The sequence below is a fragment of the Pogoniulus pusillus genome, chromosome 14 (assembly GCF_015220805.1).
Source record: "Pogoniulus pusillus isolate bPogPus1 chromosome 14, bPogPus1.pri, whole genome shotgun sequence".
Taxonomy (NCBI): domain Eukaryota; kingdom Metazoa; phylum Chordata; class Aves; order Piciformes; family Lybiidae; genus Pogoniulus; species Pogoniulus pusillus.
This window is the reverse complement of record NC_087277.1, coordinates 14,143,545-14,160,694: the sequence shown is the minus strand read 5'-3', so window position 1 is coordinate 14,160,694 and position 17,150 is coordinate 14,143,545. Positions and strand designations below refer to the sequence as shown.

The 17,150-nt window shown below is 41.0% G+C and overlaps 1 long non-coding RNA gene across 1 annotated transcript; it reads left to right on the top strand.

Moving 5' to 3' along the window:
• The first annotated feature begins 6,165 nt into the window (after positions 1–6,165).
• LOC135181052 (uncharacterized) lies at positions 6,166–16,808 on the top strand. The gene is made up of 3 exons (XR_010304681.1): positions 6,166–6,362; positions 9,660–9,872; positions 16,714–16,808. It is a non-coding gene; the product is annotated as an uncharacterized LOC135181052 (long non-coding RNA).
• The last annotated feature ends 342 nt before the right edge of the window (positions 16,809–17,150 follow it).

Below are 17,150 nucleotides of genomic sequence, written 5' to 3'. Positions count from 1 at the left end.
AATTAAGTACTAAGGTGTGGCTCAGCCAAAGTACTGCCTCACCCAGTAAGCAGGTTACTGACAGTCCAAGTACTTTCCAGACTAATGACTCTCTCATCAGTCCAGGAAAACAAATCTTGTTGCTCCAGAAGGTCAAACTGGCCTTTATTTTGCTCCTGGCAATGCAAGTGCTGATTATAGTGCAGTATCCAAGACAGGTAATTCATGTCAAAAGGTGGAGAAAGTGGCTTTGCTTATTGATGTGTTGTCATCGCAACATTCAGCCTTTCTGTTCATAGCTATTCATGTGAGTTACAGCAAACAATGCCTGCTCCTGGCATTAACTTGCTCCCCAGGCAGCTATTACTCAAAATGCACAATGGCCTACGGGACACCGAAAGATTTGCTATTGGTCTATTGACCAGAGGCAGCCTTGTATTGCACTGTATAATGGAGTAGCATCAAAAGACATTTTTCCAGGGAAAGTTACCAGGTTGGCGGCCCACAAGGATAAAATCTTACACTTTACTCACAGTAAGGCTACTTTTGACATCAGCCAGTGCTGAACTGCCCCCAGAAACAAGGAAGCAAACAGGTATTGTCAACATGAAAGGCACTGTGTCAGAAGCATTCAGAGGAGCATCTCATCAAAGACAAGAAGGACTATTTTGCCATAGCTCCATTTTGATCTAGGATTGTCACAAAGAATAATAAAATAGGTTGTTAAGACATCTCTGCAAAACAAGACAAGGCAGACTGTCCCATTGCTCATTGCGACAAGCAGGTGATCAGGCCTGGATTTAGTCCTACCCTTCTTACAGCTTTACAAGTGAGCAGAAAGAAGCACTTAAAGAGGAGAGCTCAGCCTAAGGAGACACAGCCATCATCCATGGGTGATCTTAGACTGAGCATCAAGATTCTATCCTACCTAACTGGGGGGCCACCACCAGGCCCCCCAGCCTTTGATCCCCTCCACCATTCACCCAGTGTGCACCACAAGGACTCACCAGTGATGATGGGAGAAGGACCCCTCTGCCCAGTTGGGCAAGCTTGAGGCTTCTGCCTTTCCTGGAGCCAGTTAAAAAGAGGAGTGGGCGGGGAGGTCAAAGTGGTCACACCTGGGGTGGGAGGAGACTCCAACAGAGCCCAGATGCTCTGGGGTTTGGGGGGAAAAAGGGACAAAATGGAGGCAAATGGGGTGGAAATGGACATATACAGTGTTCCAGTGTGATCTGCTATAGGTGATCCTGCCCTGGCAGAGGGGTTGGACTCAGTGATCTTTCAAGGTCTCTTCCAGCCCCTAACATTCTGTGATTCGGTGTGATTCTGTGAAGTAGCATCCTGGTCACCTTAACACCAGCTGAAAGAAAGAGCTGAGAGATTTGTTGTGTGTTAGTATGAAGTCTGCAGTTCTGAAATGTTTCCTGAAATCCTAGTCCAGGAAAGACTGAGATTAAGTCCCTGTCCAGCTTGATAAAAGTGATCCACTTGAGGTGTTTAATTAGATCCTTGGTGAAATCTCCATAGTCACTTGTATTGATCTTATTGTGCTAGCTGTCTCAAGCTGTGGATTTCACTGATCTTGATCCTAGATTTTAATCCCTCTAACTACTAGCTCTGAACATAGAAGGTAAAAGTGAATTTCTTAGCAGACATCTAACAGCTTGAGTTGCCAAGGCAAGACACTCAAGTGTCAGCGTGATCAGCAGTGGAGTGCAGCAATGGACTGATCAAGGATCAGTCTACACAAGAGCAGGCCTGAGAACAACAGATGGCATATGTCTTTCCTGAAGGAGAAAAAGGGCCTTTGCACAGTATAACTCCTATGAGTCGTGGGTTAGTTGTGTCAGCTCCTGTGCTTGGCTCACAACAACCCCAAGCAATGCTACAGGCTTATGGCTGAGTAGATGGGAAAGTGCATGGCAAAAGAAGACCTGGGGGGTGCTGGTCAATAGCTCAATAGCTGGCTGAATATCCAGCAGTATGCCCAGGTGGCTATGAAGGCAAACAGCTTGCTGGTGTGCATCAGAAATAGTGTAGCCAAGAAATAATTTGGAAAGAAATTGTCCCTCTGTGCTTGACACTGGTGAGACTGCATCTCAAATACTGTGGTCAGTTTTGAGCTTCTCACTACAAGAAAGACTCTGAGGTGCTGGAGATAGTGATGCTCATGAAGGGTGTATACCACAAGTCTTATGAGGAGTGGATGAGGGAAACAGGAATATTTAGTCTGGGAAAAAAAGAAACTGAGGAGAGACCTTATTGCCCTCTACAACCACCTGAAAGGAGATTGTAGCAAGGTGGGTGTTGGTTTCTCCTTCAAAGTAACAGGCAATAAGATAAGAGAAAATTGCCTCAAGTTGCACCAGGGGAGATTTAGATTGATAATAGGAAAAATACCTTTGTGGAAAGGCTTGTCAGGCATTGGAACAGGCTGCTCAGGAAAGTGGTTGAGTCCCCATCTTTTGGAGATATTTAGAGAGCCCTCGATCCAGTGCTTAACAACATGGTTTAGTAGTGGGCATGGCTGTACTAGGTTAACTCTTGAGCTCAATGATCTGAAAAGTATTTTCCAACCTAAACAATTCTGTGATTCTAAGATTCTATGAATACCTCTGCCACATATGTTAACTACACATGCAAATGCATGGTGCTCCAGGGGAGCTCCCTCCAAAATCTTGCTCCCCAGTGTCACCTACATTTTTTTAAGGTCTGCAGGAAGCTCTTCTACAGCTACACAAACTATTTAGCACAGCCTCATACACTCAAAATACTGCTTGTGTAACTGATGCACCTCTGGAAGCAGCTTTTAATTTATTGCAACAACACAATTTTTCAGTTTCCAAGATTTCTGTACATGTTAGTGTGAAAGGACATTTATTGCAACTTTTATGTGTAAGTTGCCTACAGCTCCAGAGTACTTGGGGTATAAAGCAGATGAGCAAAAGGCCTTTAAACTAGTGTTGCTGCACCTCTGATCTTGATTGATGTTGACACCAATTAGCAGAAAAGGAATCTTCCAGATAAAGGAAAAGAAGATTTTATTAAGCCCTAAATGCCAAGAGTCAGAATTCAATGCAAAATTCATTAGTGTTTATGGCAGGAGTCCTACCAGCTATTGCCAAAGGGTTAAAGGGAAATAAAAATTACATAAATAAGATTTTCAAGACTTTTAAATCCTAGCTAGGACAGTAAATGCACTTGGGTGATTTTTAACTTGCTGTACTATACTCCTGCTTCTAAGGGCTGTTCTGTAACACCATTTTAACTTGGAAGCAACTTCTACTGAAATCAGTTGCATTCCTCTGAATGAAGAGCAAATATATGTGTGTTTATATATGTGTGTGTGTGTGTGTATACAAGATCAAAACCTGCTTTTAAATTTCTGGCTCATATACAGACAGTGACATGGAAACAATGACATGTCTTTGAAGACCTTTATCCCTAAACAACTGCTCAGAAAAATAAAGCAGCTTTGCAAATTTCCTTATGCTGTGTCACTAATAAATCCCGGTTTAACAAAGCTCTGAAACAGTATCTGAAAGCTTTGTAAAAACAAAGATTAAATATGCTTTTTATGAACCAGAAATGAGATTGTGACAGCATTCTGGAGAACTTTGAGCACCTGCTGTGTAAGGAAAGTGCCACAGCTGCCTGTTATTCTAATATAATTCACAGCTCTTAAAGGAACTATGCTTTGGGGATGGAACAAATTATCTGGGCAAAATGAGGCAGTTCCTTCTTATGGCTTGTGCCTCCAGGACTCTGGAATCTTGTATATGCATGTCTCTTCATGTTCATTAGATTGTGTTTTGCTTTCTAATGCTAAGTTCTTCCATTTTGTAAGGAATATTATAGGTCCCAGTTCCCCAAGACCAAGCACTTGCTTTCCCAGAAACACACTCATGGGTTTTCATTCCTCTCTCCTCACAGGGTACCTGCTCTTTCGGTTCAAAGGACTGCACATATGAATGCTAATTTCTTACAACTCACTTTATCTAATGATAATTTAATTTCAGCATGTCCTAGGACATGTTCTTCCACTGGCAGAGGATCCTGATGACCATCACTGTACATCTACTTGTCAGAAGAACCTGGGGCAAATGTTGACTCTGAATTTACCTTCCAATCTCATTTACTGCGTCGAATGTCATTGGAGGTTTTGACAGCAGCAACCTAAGCATGTAGCCAGAAATTTATTTCCACTTCTTGCTTGCTGTGAATGTTGGGGATTTGGTTTAGACATCTCTCATCTTCCAAGGTTAAGCACTTTAGTTTTCTGTTTCACTGTACTGGTGCAGTGCCATTCTCCTGAAACGACTTAATTCCAGATTTAGTTTGAAAATTAAAGCATCCTGTTGCCATCTTTGCATCGTTTGTTCCTGCCCTCCAACTAGCCATCCTCTCTTCTTTAATATATCTGCCTTGTCTCCCTGCTGCTTCTGGCAGGAGTTCATTTTCTTGTTATAGATTTGCACAACATACCAGAGAGTGAGAATTTTGTTTTCTGACTGGAGCCAAACACTGGTTTGTGGGTTGGTTTTTTGGTTGGTTTAGTTGGGTTTTGGGTTTGTTTGTTTTTTTTTTTTTTTTTTTTTTTTTTTGTGTTTTAATCTGTGAAGACTGCTTATAAAAAGAAACAGGAAAAAAAACCACAAAAACCCTTAAAATTGCTGTGTTCTGTTGTTAAATCACACATCCTGAAAGTTGGTGAGCCTGGAAACTCTATCTGGAAAAAGAATAGTTCTAGAAATGGAGATGTGGGTTTTCAAGGAATATGTTATGTCGACTCCTACTCCTATCTTGTCTCAGTTTCTCCTCAGTCCTTTCCAGCTACGTTATACTCTCACACTATTTCTATGTTCTGTAAATGAAGATGGATGTCTGCTCACTGATGGTGGTTGTCTAAACTGCTTTGTTATTTGGATCTTGATCGTATTTCCTAAAGTATCATGTCATAAGAGCAAGCCTTTTTCAACTAAGCATTTAAGTGTGAAAAAAAGGTTTCTGTTCTGAGTGTATAAACCAGAATCACATGCCATGGGTTTTCATGGCACCTTCAGCAGCAAAAAAGCTGTTCCCTTCTCTAAAGGATCTCAGCAACAAAGAATTGAGGAGTTTCTGACCAAGAGTTATGTTATATATGTACATAACAGTTGAGAAAAATTAACCATTTATCCAGAGAAATATTAAGCATGCATTTGATCTCTGCATCTCTGTGAGGATCTTTCTTTCAGTGTTCACAGAACTATGGGGGGGAATGTTAGGGAAATCAGCAGCTAACATGTATTTTTGTTCTCTTTCTCTTGCTTCTTGATGAGGAAATTATATCAAAAACTTGCAGTGGAATTAGAGGTTGTGAATTTGTCTATTCTAACTATGATGAAAAACTCCTCAGAGGACCAGAGAGGGACAATTACAAAACTGAAATAACAGGGCATTGACTCAATCACACAATAGATATATTCTCAGTTGGTTAGCAAAATAAGAAACAGTCTTTGGTTAAAAATCTACTTGCTGGGAATGAGATCTATTTCAATGTTATGTGTAAATTCTGACAGTTCTTTCTTCATTACAAACAAAGAAGAAAAGACTTTATGGGATTTGAAATTTACAGTATATCAACAAGAATATTTTAACATTTTCTGATGTAGAGACGAGGCAAAAATCTATAACCCTGACCCTTCTCTCACTGTGGAGATACCTGTGAGGATTCAAGCAGAGAATAGAAAATGAAAATTGAGTGTTTTGTCATAGGTATTCATATCTAACAGGACCGCAGCAGAAATGTTTATATTGCCATTCCTTTCAGATCAACAAATACTGCTAAATACCTAATATCACAACTAAAGATGTGCCTAGTTGAGCAAGATGTCAGTCAGTGATTTATAAAAGGCCTCTTATCAGAACCAGCACTGACAGTGTCTGCAAACACCAAAAGGCCCTCAACTGTCAAATAAGAAATCATCCTCCAGCCATGTGACAAGTGTAACTGCCAGGTGCTAAGTCTATGAGCAAAATGAAAGGGGATAAACAACAGCTACCACCAGGACACAAAGGAAGAACCTGACCAGAGGCAAAAAACGTGAGCATGCTAGTAGGGTTATCGTTAAGCCTGACCCTGCTGTTATTGCAGCTTCCATTGCTGAAAGAGAACATCAGGAGTCTACCTAGAGGTGATAGATGCATTACTTCTTTCTATGCATCATCAGGCAGAATGGTCAGGGTTTGTGGCAAAATGTGAGTCATTGTTAACAATATTAACAGCTACCATTTCAGCTGATGCTTCAGCACAAGCCATGATGGACGGAAACAGAAGCAGGGCCATGCATGTTTTGAATCTGGTTCGTGATCCAAACTGTCTTCAGTCATGACTGCCAAAAGTAAGTACACAAATCTACATCAGGCCTCTGTCAACAGCATCATTGCTAGACAGAAAGAGTGCATTATAATAGGTTCCATTAACTTGTATAATGTCTTTTAAAACCACAGAAACTTTTGGTATCCACCTTATCCTGTGGCAGGGAACTCCACAGTTTAGCTGAAAGTTGTGAGGTGCAGGAAATAAAACCAGGATTTTTTTGACCTCTAAGGTAACCTGCTAAGCGAGGATTTTTTTTCTGAACTGACAGAAGATGGAGGTCATGCTTCATAGAAGATGCAGACATAATCCTTGACTGCAGAAAAGTACCAACAATTAGTCAGAATCCTTCTACTGACTGACAAAAAGTCATATATTAACAGCACAGGCCAATCTTTTGAGTACCCAACATGTGTAGATTACACACAAAGTGTAAATTACACAATAAGTGACAAGAATTCCAGAACATTGATCATTTTGAGTTAGCTATTTGAGGAATGAATTCTTTCAAGAATGATAAAACTTCTGGTCTTGATGATATTTGACTGCTGAGCAGACAAAATACCTTGGTTGAATTACAATTATCTGAATACTCCAGCCATTTATTGTGCATTGCTGTCAGTGTGTTAGTATGTCATGGCACTCAAAAAAATCAGAAAAGGATGCTTCAGAGCCAAAGAACATTAGGCCTGAGTCCATACAGCATTGTCTTCACAAATTGCATTAACATCTCATCTTCATTAAATTAGTTATCACCATTTGCTAAATGGTCCCTAATATCAGAACAAGCTGGATCGTTCCCAGAAAGTCCCTGCTGTTTAAGTGCTTAACATCACCAAGAAGTTCTAAGGGAGCCTTGGGAGGGCATGGAGAGAGACTCTGTGCCTGCAGATCCACCAGTAGTTGCTCATGACCCTGGGAAACTCTGAAGTATATAATTATTTGTAATTATTAAATTGTGCAAATTGATCATCACCACAGAGGGTTCCATAGAAGCAAAAGTTTACTAAAAGCCATGTGAGAAATGCAGACAGCAATATGAAATATCAGAACAGGGTACTTCCTCCAATGTTTTTTTTTTTTAATCTGTAAAAATAAGCAACTAACCTGTGATCACATAAAAAACAATATTTCTTGCAGTACAAAATTAGAACTTCATTTGTAAGGACTTCATGTAAAATCAAAGCCATGTTGGCCTAAGCAGCTTTCCTAGACTACTGATTAGCACATCCAAAGCCAACTGTGTATGTATTCAGATGAAACCTATGAGTTTCCTTTAGAATCAATAAACTACTAAATAATTTTGCACATCCAGGATTAAGGGTGTTTTGCCCACAGTTAGCACCTGGTCTGTTTGGATATTTTGCCAAAGTGTGCACTTTTCTGAAGGCCAGAGAAAGCAAAATGCAAACTGAGTGCCTGGAAGAGACCAGTTTCCAAATGGAGGTGAGGGGGAGATGAAGAAAGAAATCGATGACAAACAAATAACACTGTGAATTGTTGAACTCTAGCAATACCACTCAGCACCTGCACGTGTGCTCTGTGTGGGAAAGATCAGAGTTTGGAGAGTTAGACAGGCTGCAATGAATCTAAACTGCATTGTGTTACAGGATATCTTGGGATGTCTTTCTGAGGATAAAAGCACTGGCTATTACCAAAGGATGTGTGTTGCATATTTCTGGTGCTGAAAAGATTTCTTGCTACAACAGAAATACAAAAGATGTAGTAGCTTAAAAGAAAGTTACCTTACCTAATAAGCTGAGAATGGACTGGATGACTTGGAGACCTTCTAACATGAATCAGCTGGAAGAACAAGAATATGAAGAAGTATGATTTTTATCAATGCAGAGAAATGTGTGAGCACACAGACTAGTCGAAGAGTACAGCAACATGAAAGAGTTGTAAAGTACTGAGGGTTTAGCCCAGGCAACTCACTGGTCCATCTTTTATGTACACTTTATGCAACTTTACCAGAAAGCAAGAAAGGTACACCTAATAGGAAAAAGGAGGCACAGAGGCAGATGTGCAGGCATGGAAGGATAAATGACTTCTTTCTTCCCTTTCTGCAAATCAGAACAAAGGCAAAAGACTGAAAAGCCTTTTTTCAAACCTTAATGGTCCTTGACAGGAAAGGGGAAATAATGCTCTAATTGCCAAAAATGGCAAGGAGAGGAAAGAGGGCAGAATGTCATGGTTACAATTTGTTTCCAATTCATTCTCTTTCTCCAAGGTTCCTTCTGCCCTTTAAGAAATCTGTACTTAAAAAATAATGGACTAGACAATTTCCAAACCAGGGCCCTGGTATAATTCATTTTAATGCCACTCCAGTTGGCTGGGCAATACAATAGATCATCACATTGCAAGAGAACCCTTTGGTCCAGACTATGTATCAGACTGAACTTCTAGATGTATAGCTTATTTATCATGACTACGCTGTCACATAAGGTTATCATGCTGGTATGCAATATTTCTCCATCTCTCCTTTAGTGAATTTGACTCTTCTAGCCAAAATTGAGCTAATCAACATTAAAGAAAACAACCCTACCCTGACTTTTTCAGAGTAAAATGCCTACCATGACACATCCAGAAAACATATCAGCAGACACTATGGTTCCGCATAATCTTCAAGACTATTTTTCTTAGTATGAGCTAATGTTTAACCTAGATATTGTTTTATACTTAGTTTCAGCTGTACCATACTGATTTTTCTGTTTAGCATGAGCTCCAAGAATAAACAGAGGCTTCTTTTTCCTTAAGGTTATTCTCTTTAGCATAGAAAAATAAGAAAATTCCATATAGTTTTTTCCAGGTCTAGTGACAAAACACTTGGAACACTCCAGACTTAGGGTCACTCATTCTTCTTTTACTAGGAAGCCAAGCTGAAAAGTCCAAGGCATCACAGAAGACATGTCAAAGACCCAGGGAACAGAAAAAGCATCACAACTAATTAAAACTTTGTTTTGGAAGACACTCTGAACTTCTGATGAATCAGTTCATTTAATCAAGCTCCTTACTGTGAACTAAGGTCTCTGAACTTAGTTCTGACTGCTACTGTGAAGTTTGATAAAGGAGGTTTAAAATATACTTGGGTAACAACAGTAAAAAAATCCACTTTTGCTCAAAGGTCATTGTCAATAATGTTTATTTTTTCTGGTCTTGTTTTCTCTTCCAGCATATATACACTTTTGTCTGTAAGTGACAAGTTTGACCAGACTATCATTGATTAACCCAAACTTAGAGACTCACTCAATATTTCAGTGACTGAGGCTTGCTGGAGGAAAAGAAATATCTATTTTTCTGTTTCACCTTCCATTTCCAGCTAGAAATGAAGCCAGCAACGGGAAAAATCTGTGTGAAGGCCATTCTACGATATTTCCATCCAGAAAGACTCATGAATCCCCCAGGAAAGTCTTCTCCCAGGAGCATCCCACTTTCTTCCAATGAGCTTCTGAGGTCTGAAGAACTGAGTTAAAGTCCCTTCTGGCTAACACTCTGCCACCTGCTTTCCTTCTCATCGTTCACAGCACTGCAGGTAAAATCCTTATTCATTACCATTCAGACTGTGTAGCTATATTCTGACAGTCCTTAACCCCTTTCATTATGTCACTAATTCTGTCCTTGAGGTCTTTTGTTGCTCCTTCTTGCCCATATTTCATGCTCTTATCTTTGATATAATTTCCCTTTGTTCTGCCCTCACATGCTTTCTTCAAGCTCATTCTCTGTTTCATCAGGGCTCTATCATAAGGGTTCTTGCTCAGTCTCTCTCACTTTCGTTCTTCTGGACAGATTTCCCTCCCTACTCTTTGCAAGACCCAGAGATAGTCTTGGAGTGGAGTCCTGCAGGCCAGTTTCCCTGAGTTATATTTGAGCAGGGCTTCACAGCATATCAGCCACCTTGGGATAACTGATCATTTTCACACTCCCACCTCCTAACAGCCGTGAGGTGGTGCATACTTTCAAGACAGAGTTGTTACTCCACTTTGAGATTCTGCTGGATCTCTAAGAAAGAAGAGAACAAAGCCTAGATGAGTAAAGAAAAGGCAGGAAAGAAGCAATGATAAATGGCAAGCTGAGTGGCTAGAGTAACCCATAACTACTTTTTCACAAGCAAATAGATGTTTACAGCACAGAGGAAAAATGAAACTGTGGCCACCAACGTGTGGCAAGTATCTCTCCAGTGGGCTACAGCTTCTTCACTCTGCTGCTGCTGGGCAATAGGAAAATGGCATCAAGATGTTCTGCCCTGGCATGGACTTACTGCAAGTGTTATCCTACGAATGCCTCATAGCAGCTGTCATATGAGGAAAGAGTTTGGGACAGAGAACAAGAGGGAAAGGTGAGATTTAGCAGCACTTTCACTCATAGGTAACCAGGGAGCAAGTTTCTTTCATGCTGAGCCAGCCTCCCAGACAAGCCTCAAGCGTGGCCAAAGGGAAGGATGGCTTGATCTCACCTAAGCCTTTTCTCTGGAAAGGGCTTGAAAAACATATCTAGGAAGAGATGACTGAGAAATTGTTACCTGGGGGCACTCAACTGTTACATTCTTCATTATGGCAAAGTTTCACATGTAGTTCAGTGAAAGAAGACTTTGACCTAAACCAAGCAAAGCCCTGTTTCTTGGGTTGCATTGCTATGCACAGGATGAAGAGCCTAACCAGATAAATTTCACAGGCGTAGGAAGTTTCATTTAAACATGAGGATTATTTATTTTCACTGTGAGGGTGACAGAACACTGGAACAGGCTGCCCAGGGGGGTTGTGGAGTCTCCCTCTCTGGAGATATTCAAAACCTGCCTGGACATGTTCTTGTGTGATCTGGTACAGGTGATCCTGATCTGGCAGGGGGGTTGGACTGGATGATCTTTCGAGGTCCTTTCCCCTCTGACATTCTGTGATTCATACAATACTGGTATTAGAAAGGTGATCCTAAGGCAATTTTTCTCAAATGGAGGTTCTTTTAAGGAGCAGTGGTCCCTGAGACTTCTGACTCTTGGTTATACCATTCCCAGGAAGCCATGGACCAATAGGCTGAAGTTCTTTGAAATTCTTTGGCTAGCCGCAGGTTGCCATGCAGGGTGCAGAAATGACTGAAAACACAGGTCATATGGTCACAGCAGGCAACGGGGATTCCAGAGTTCTTGCACTGGTACATTACCCTCAAACATGGGCATAAAGCAATTGGCATTTCTGTACTTCACTCGACGCAGATGTAGTCAGCATTACTTGAAATAACAGACAGCACATCACCCGAGAAAGGCTTTAAAGTTGTGAAAATGTTAGGTGTCATAGAACACCAGACCAGGATCCACAGCCTGTTTGTGCTGATATGAAAAGCAGGGCTCCTGCTGTCTCACATTTTCAGGGTAATTGCTAAAAGAGAAAATTATCTATTTGTCAAGTCAACTCATTAAACAAATTGAGACATTGAACTACTTGATTTGGGTGCAAATTTAATTAGAGAGTGAAGGGGTGAACTGACACAGAACACACTTTCTATCTTCTGCCCTAGGGCTATCTTAGATATTTCAGTAACACAATATTCTTATTGTTATTTTATAAGCTAGCTGAAAATCAGCATTACTCTGTGTGCTTCTTTGCCACAGTGAACAGAGGAAGTGCTTATTCATGCTTCTGTAGTTAAGATGCATTTTAAAAAGTAAATGGGGGAGAGTGAGAGGGGGAAGGAGGGGCTTAACTGTCTCTCACCTGTACTAATTCGAGTGGCAGGAAGACAGGGAGTATGGTGCAGACACACTGAGAGAGTCACTTTGGAGATTAGTACCCATTTGTTGTTCAGGATTTTAACATAAGCAGGTAGAAGTGCAAAGCACCCAGACCTGTCTGGCTCCCTCATGTTTTGCTGCTGATAGTTTTTGTGATCCTGCACTGCATGAAGTGGTCTTGGTTCCATAAGTGCACATCAACAAACTTTCACCAGGCCTCCTAGCTGAAGCTTGAACTTTTCCAAAAACTCATTTCCATCTGTGAATGAAATCAACCCTACTCATTCCAATTAGGCAGCCAGTAAACAAGCCTTGCGTTTGTCGTGGCAGCTTTTTCTGTTGTGCTGCAGACTGCTTAGAAATTTTCTCAAAGCACCTGCAGTGTTCCACTTGTTTCTTTTCAACAGTTACAACTTTCTACTTTTCTCCAAGCACAGACTGTTTGTTCAAGGCATGCCTGTGTGCAGAGCAGAATCTGCGCTGTATTTACAAAGTAAAAGCCAATACAAAGAGCGCTCGCTGTAATGAACAGTGTTTGGAATGAAAAGTTTAATGAGTATAGATGCTATCAAAGCTGTTCTCTTGCTCAGAAGTGAATGTTAATGCCAATTACTCATGTTTCTTGATTAAACTCTCTCCGAACATTAAGTACTGCAGGAAGAAAAATCTTCCATCACAAAATATACACATTCAAGTTGAATCAGAAGCTGGAACCAAGATTCCAGGGATGAAATGTACTGTGCTGTGGTCTTTTGAAGGAATACTGCCACAAATGTGCCTTGGATGTGATTTATACAAGATGTCTGTGTTGGGTATTCACTGGATCACAGTCAAATAAATGGACAGCAGACTAAAATGTACTTCCTGGGCGAGGGAAATACTTGTATGAGTAAATGACCAAAATACATAGATAAGTGGGAAGTTCCACTAAAGATGTGTCAGTTTCCAAGATGTACAGCTGGGAATCATAAACCCTGAGTCAGCTAATGATCTCTCCTAGAGTTGGGACTAAAGTCTCTGTGTGACTGGATCCATGTCCACTCCTCTATTTAATAAACTGTCTGCAGTACTTCCTTTCTGACAATACTTTGGTATGATACAAAAGGAGAAGGCACCTTGCTATGGATCCATATACTTGAGCTCTGACATAAGGAAAAATGCACCAACGAGATCTCTTTTAAAAGGTGACAATGTTTATTGTCAAAGTAGCATGAATATGTGTTTGGTTTCTATTTGTCAGATCAGAGTTTAAAAGCAAAAGGAATGCTTAAATGGTCTATTTTCAGCCATCTTCTCTGTCTCAGGCCACTGCACTATCACTTTGCAGCTATCATTTCCTTGAGCCAGAAGCTTCCCAGAGCTGTGACACAGTGACACCCTAAAATGGCCCTGGCACACAAAGCTACAGAGATATAATATTGGGAGCAGACAATAACAGGAAAGCTTAGAGCTGAAATAAAACTTAAGGTAGTTGGTGGTAGAGATGATTTTCCTCTTTCATCCTGGATGACTTTGCTTTTCATCCTTGGACTCAGACTGGGCTGAAATCTTCCATCCAAAGCCTTAAGGGCTTAATGAGCATCCAGGACGTACTGTATCTGCCTCACAGCTAACACCTATTACATTGATGCTCACCAGAAGAGTTCACAGCTAAACAGATGTACTACATAGAAGTTGGGAGTGGGGAGGAATGGGAAGAATGAGGAAGTGTCTTGTCCAGGCACAGGCAGGAATCCATTAGCAGTGCTGAAAAAGGCCACAGATGTCCCAGTTCCAAAGACTCTGCTTTAAATATTTAACTACCCAATGTTTATCCCATTTGTTATTGATAGATCACAGCACCTAGCATAAATAATGCTTTACACTTTGAAAATATCACTTCATAAATCTTCATGACAGGCATGTGTGGTGGCTGGGTAACCAGCATTATCCTCACTTTAGCAAACTGAGATGCTCAAGCATCACAACAGGTAGAGATGAAACTGCTGAAAGATGTGCCTGCGTGGATCAGGTGAGGAAGAGCCTGAAAGCCAAAAAATGCCCAAAGAAATTTTTACCATGAACGTCACAAATAGCAGAACATAGTGATTGAAATCTAAAACTACCATAGCTACTTGAGGACAATTTGCAACAAATACGAGAGCGACTTTGGCTGAGCAGACAATTTGCTAAGCACAGTTTAGCTAAACAACCTCCAACAGGAGGAGGTGATCAGCGAGGCATCTGGGCTGTGCTACGGCTGGGGAGCAATGTCCCAGGACATTGGGGATGCCTGGATGTCATGCCTGCCCATGCCGAGCTTCCAACCAGCACAATTGTTTCTGGCAGTGCTGCACTTCTCACACAAATTTAAGTTAGCCAGAGAAAAAGAAAGAGATTGGAAGTAATGGAGGACATATGAATTACATCTGCAAGTCTTGGTCTAATTTAGTTCAGAAATTTAAGATTTAAACTAATGTATTCCTTGCCCAAAAGTTATTCTAGCTTCTCTAGGCAGGTAGTAATAGAAAGAAATGTGATCTTTTTGATTAAGCCAGAACATTTACTGCCACTGGGAAGTGCTGCACATAATGTACCATGGGGACATGGTGGTTTCTGCAATTTCTGCTGCAAGTGCAATATCTTACAGTAAACCTTCAGAAGTACAGTATACAGGAAGTCTCAAATCATCCTCATTAACTGCATTTATACAACAGAGCACCTATCTATTAAGGTGTTAGACATGCTCTCGGTAAAATAAATTAAGTACTGATTCTGCTTTGAAATACCAAGCATAAATCTAGACAATTTGCCCTACTTCTGTAGCATTATTCCAGGTTTAAAACTACTCAACCAAACTCTTAAATTTATGCCTTACTTGGGTACTTGAGTGTTTCTCCCAGTGTCATCAGGGCTGTTCTCATAAGCTCTACATTTTCCAGTTTCTTTGAAAATTTAAGCATGTACCAGGGACTAAAAACTGACCTCCAAGTCTAAAAACAACAGAATGGCAGGAAGCTGAAAATTTAAAGGCACAAGAGCTTCAGGAAAAAAAAAAAAAAAGACAAAGAACTTGCATAATGTTTAGAAAAAGAGTCAAGTCCTGGGAGGAAAAAGGAGAGCGGAAGCCTGCAAACACATGCCTTCATTTCAAATACTCCAGTATTTAGCCCCTCCTCAGGATCCCATTACTGCTGCAGAGAGAGGCTGAGTTTCTGCCTCCTCTGAAGCTTACACCTGAGATTCTCACACTTAGGATTTCCTCTTATCTGTAGCTACACCCTACACATTCCAGTATCTGCAATCTACTATTACTGAAATGAAAGTGCAGAAAAGAGAAATAGGTAAGGCAGTATCACACATTCAAACACTAGGCAATGAGACTTGGCTATCCATTTATTCTACTGCCATAAATAAAGGAAAATCTAGATGTGTTTGGCAACAAGCTTTTGGAGTTTTGCTTGCCATTCAGGGTCATGCAGGAAATGGAAATTTCCTGTTCATATCAACCACAAATACATCCAAGGTCAGAACTGCTCAGCTGGAAGACAGTAAATACCACAGTCTCATTTTTTTAATGCACACAAGGAAAAGATAAACTCAGTCTAACCTTACAGGCTTACTTTGGGATCATCTTTATGGTCCAGGTAACTTCCATCTCAGTCAATGCACAGTGTCGAAGTGATATTGTAATATGAATAATAAATCTTAAGACCAAGCAGAAAGCTATTGAATGCTGACAAATGGTGCTGTAAAAAGCCACTTCTGAGACCTGTGTAAGCAGAGGGGAAACATCTACATGACTGTGGGTATGTTAGGTTGCCCAAAGAGGGTACATGGATATTTGCTTTGCTCTCTGCAGGCAGGTCTTTGCCCACTTTCTCCCGCATCACGCTTTGGACCACATACCTCACATACATGACAATTTCCTCCCTGATTAAGCATCTGCCTTATTAAGCTGAATGCTGCTTAATTCATCCAGCTTGTAAACACCAAGTTCATTATCCAGAGTTCTAGAGAACCGAACTGAATGAAACAAAACCAAAGCTCCTCACAGGATTTAACACCCACCCCACTGGCCTGCAGAGACTCAACTTGAGGTGCATTCTTTGTCACATGCAGACAGATGTGGGAAGATATAATTGTCAATTACTCATGAGGAGAATGAGTGGCTATTCTTCTGAGTGGTCAGAAACATGGGATATGAGGATAATGCTTAAATGGGACCAGGGGAAGAAAAATAAACAGTCTTTCCAGGTGGTTGGTGCTGATTTTCCCACCTCTTTTTTTCTGAATCACAGCAGATGCTTCTCCTGGTGAAGCTGCCAGCCCCCAGCTGTTGTGCTGTTGAGTTCCAGCACGCCTATGGTGTTCCTATGCTGGAGCACAAGGGTTTGGCTTCATTGTCTTCCAGCTGCCCATTGTCTTGGAGAATTGGAAGGAAATATACTCTTTCTCCTACCTGCTTGTGCATTTGTCACAAGCCAGAAGAGCATCCAAGCCTTTTGTTTGCATTGCCTCACCCTCCTAGGGAAGGAAGGGATCTGGTTGAGGCTCACAAGAAATTATCAAGCCAGCCATTTGGCTAGGCTACACACAAAAATCCTTGCCTTGGCAATGGATTAGAGTGGGCATCTTGACAGGGCTCCATCTTTATCTTCTTTTCTTTCAGAGACTGCTGAAAAGAATACCAACAGGTCAGTTCAAGAATAGACATGGAAACAGGCAACCAGCTACAGAATGGAGTGAAATTCATCAGTAGAGGAAAATACAAGTTTGCAGCTGGACATGCATTTTCAGAGACAGTTCCAATTTGATGCAAATGCATTCAGAAATTCAAATTGAATACAGTGAGTCAGAACAACGCAAAAGCTGAGCTAGTTTCACCTGGAACAGTGATATTTTGTTTCAGATTTCTTGAGTGGTTTGACTCTTTCTATACTGGACCATGCAAAATAAATGGAAGTTACTGCGGAAGACATTATAATTTCTTCTTCCCTTTGGCTGACCTCTCTACCTCAGACACAACAGGGCTCTGCATCTACATTTTCCTGCTCCCAGGGGTATCTCTCACACCAAACTACAGGCTCCTCAGCACAGCTCTCTGCA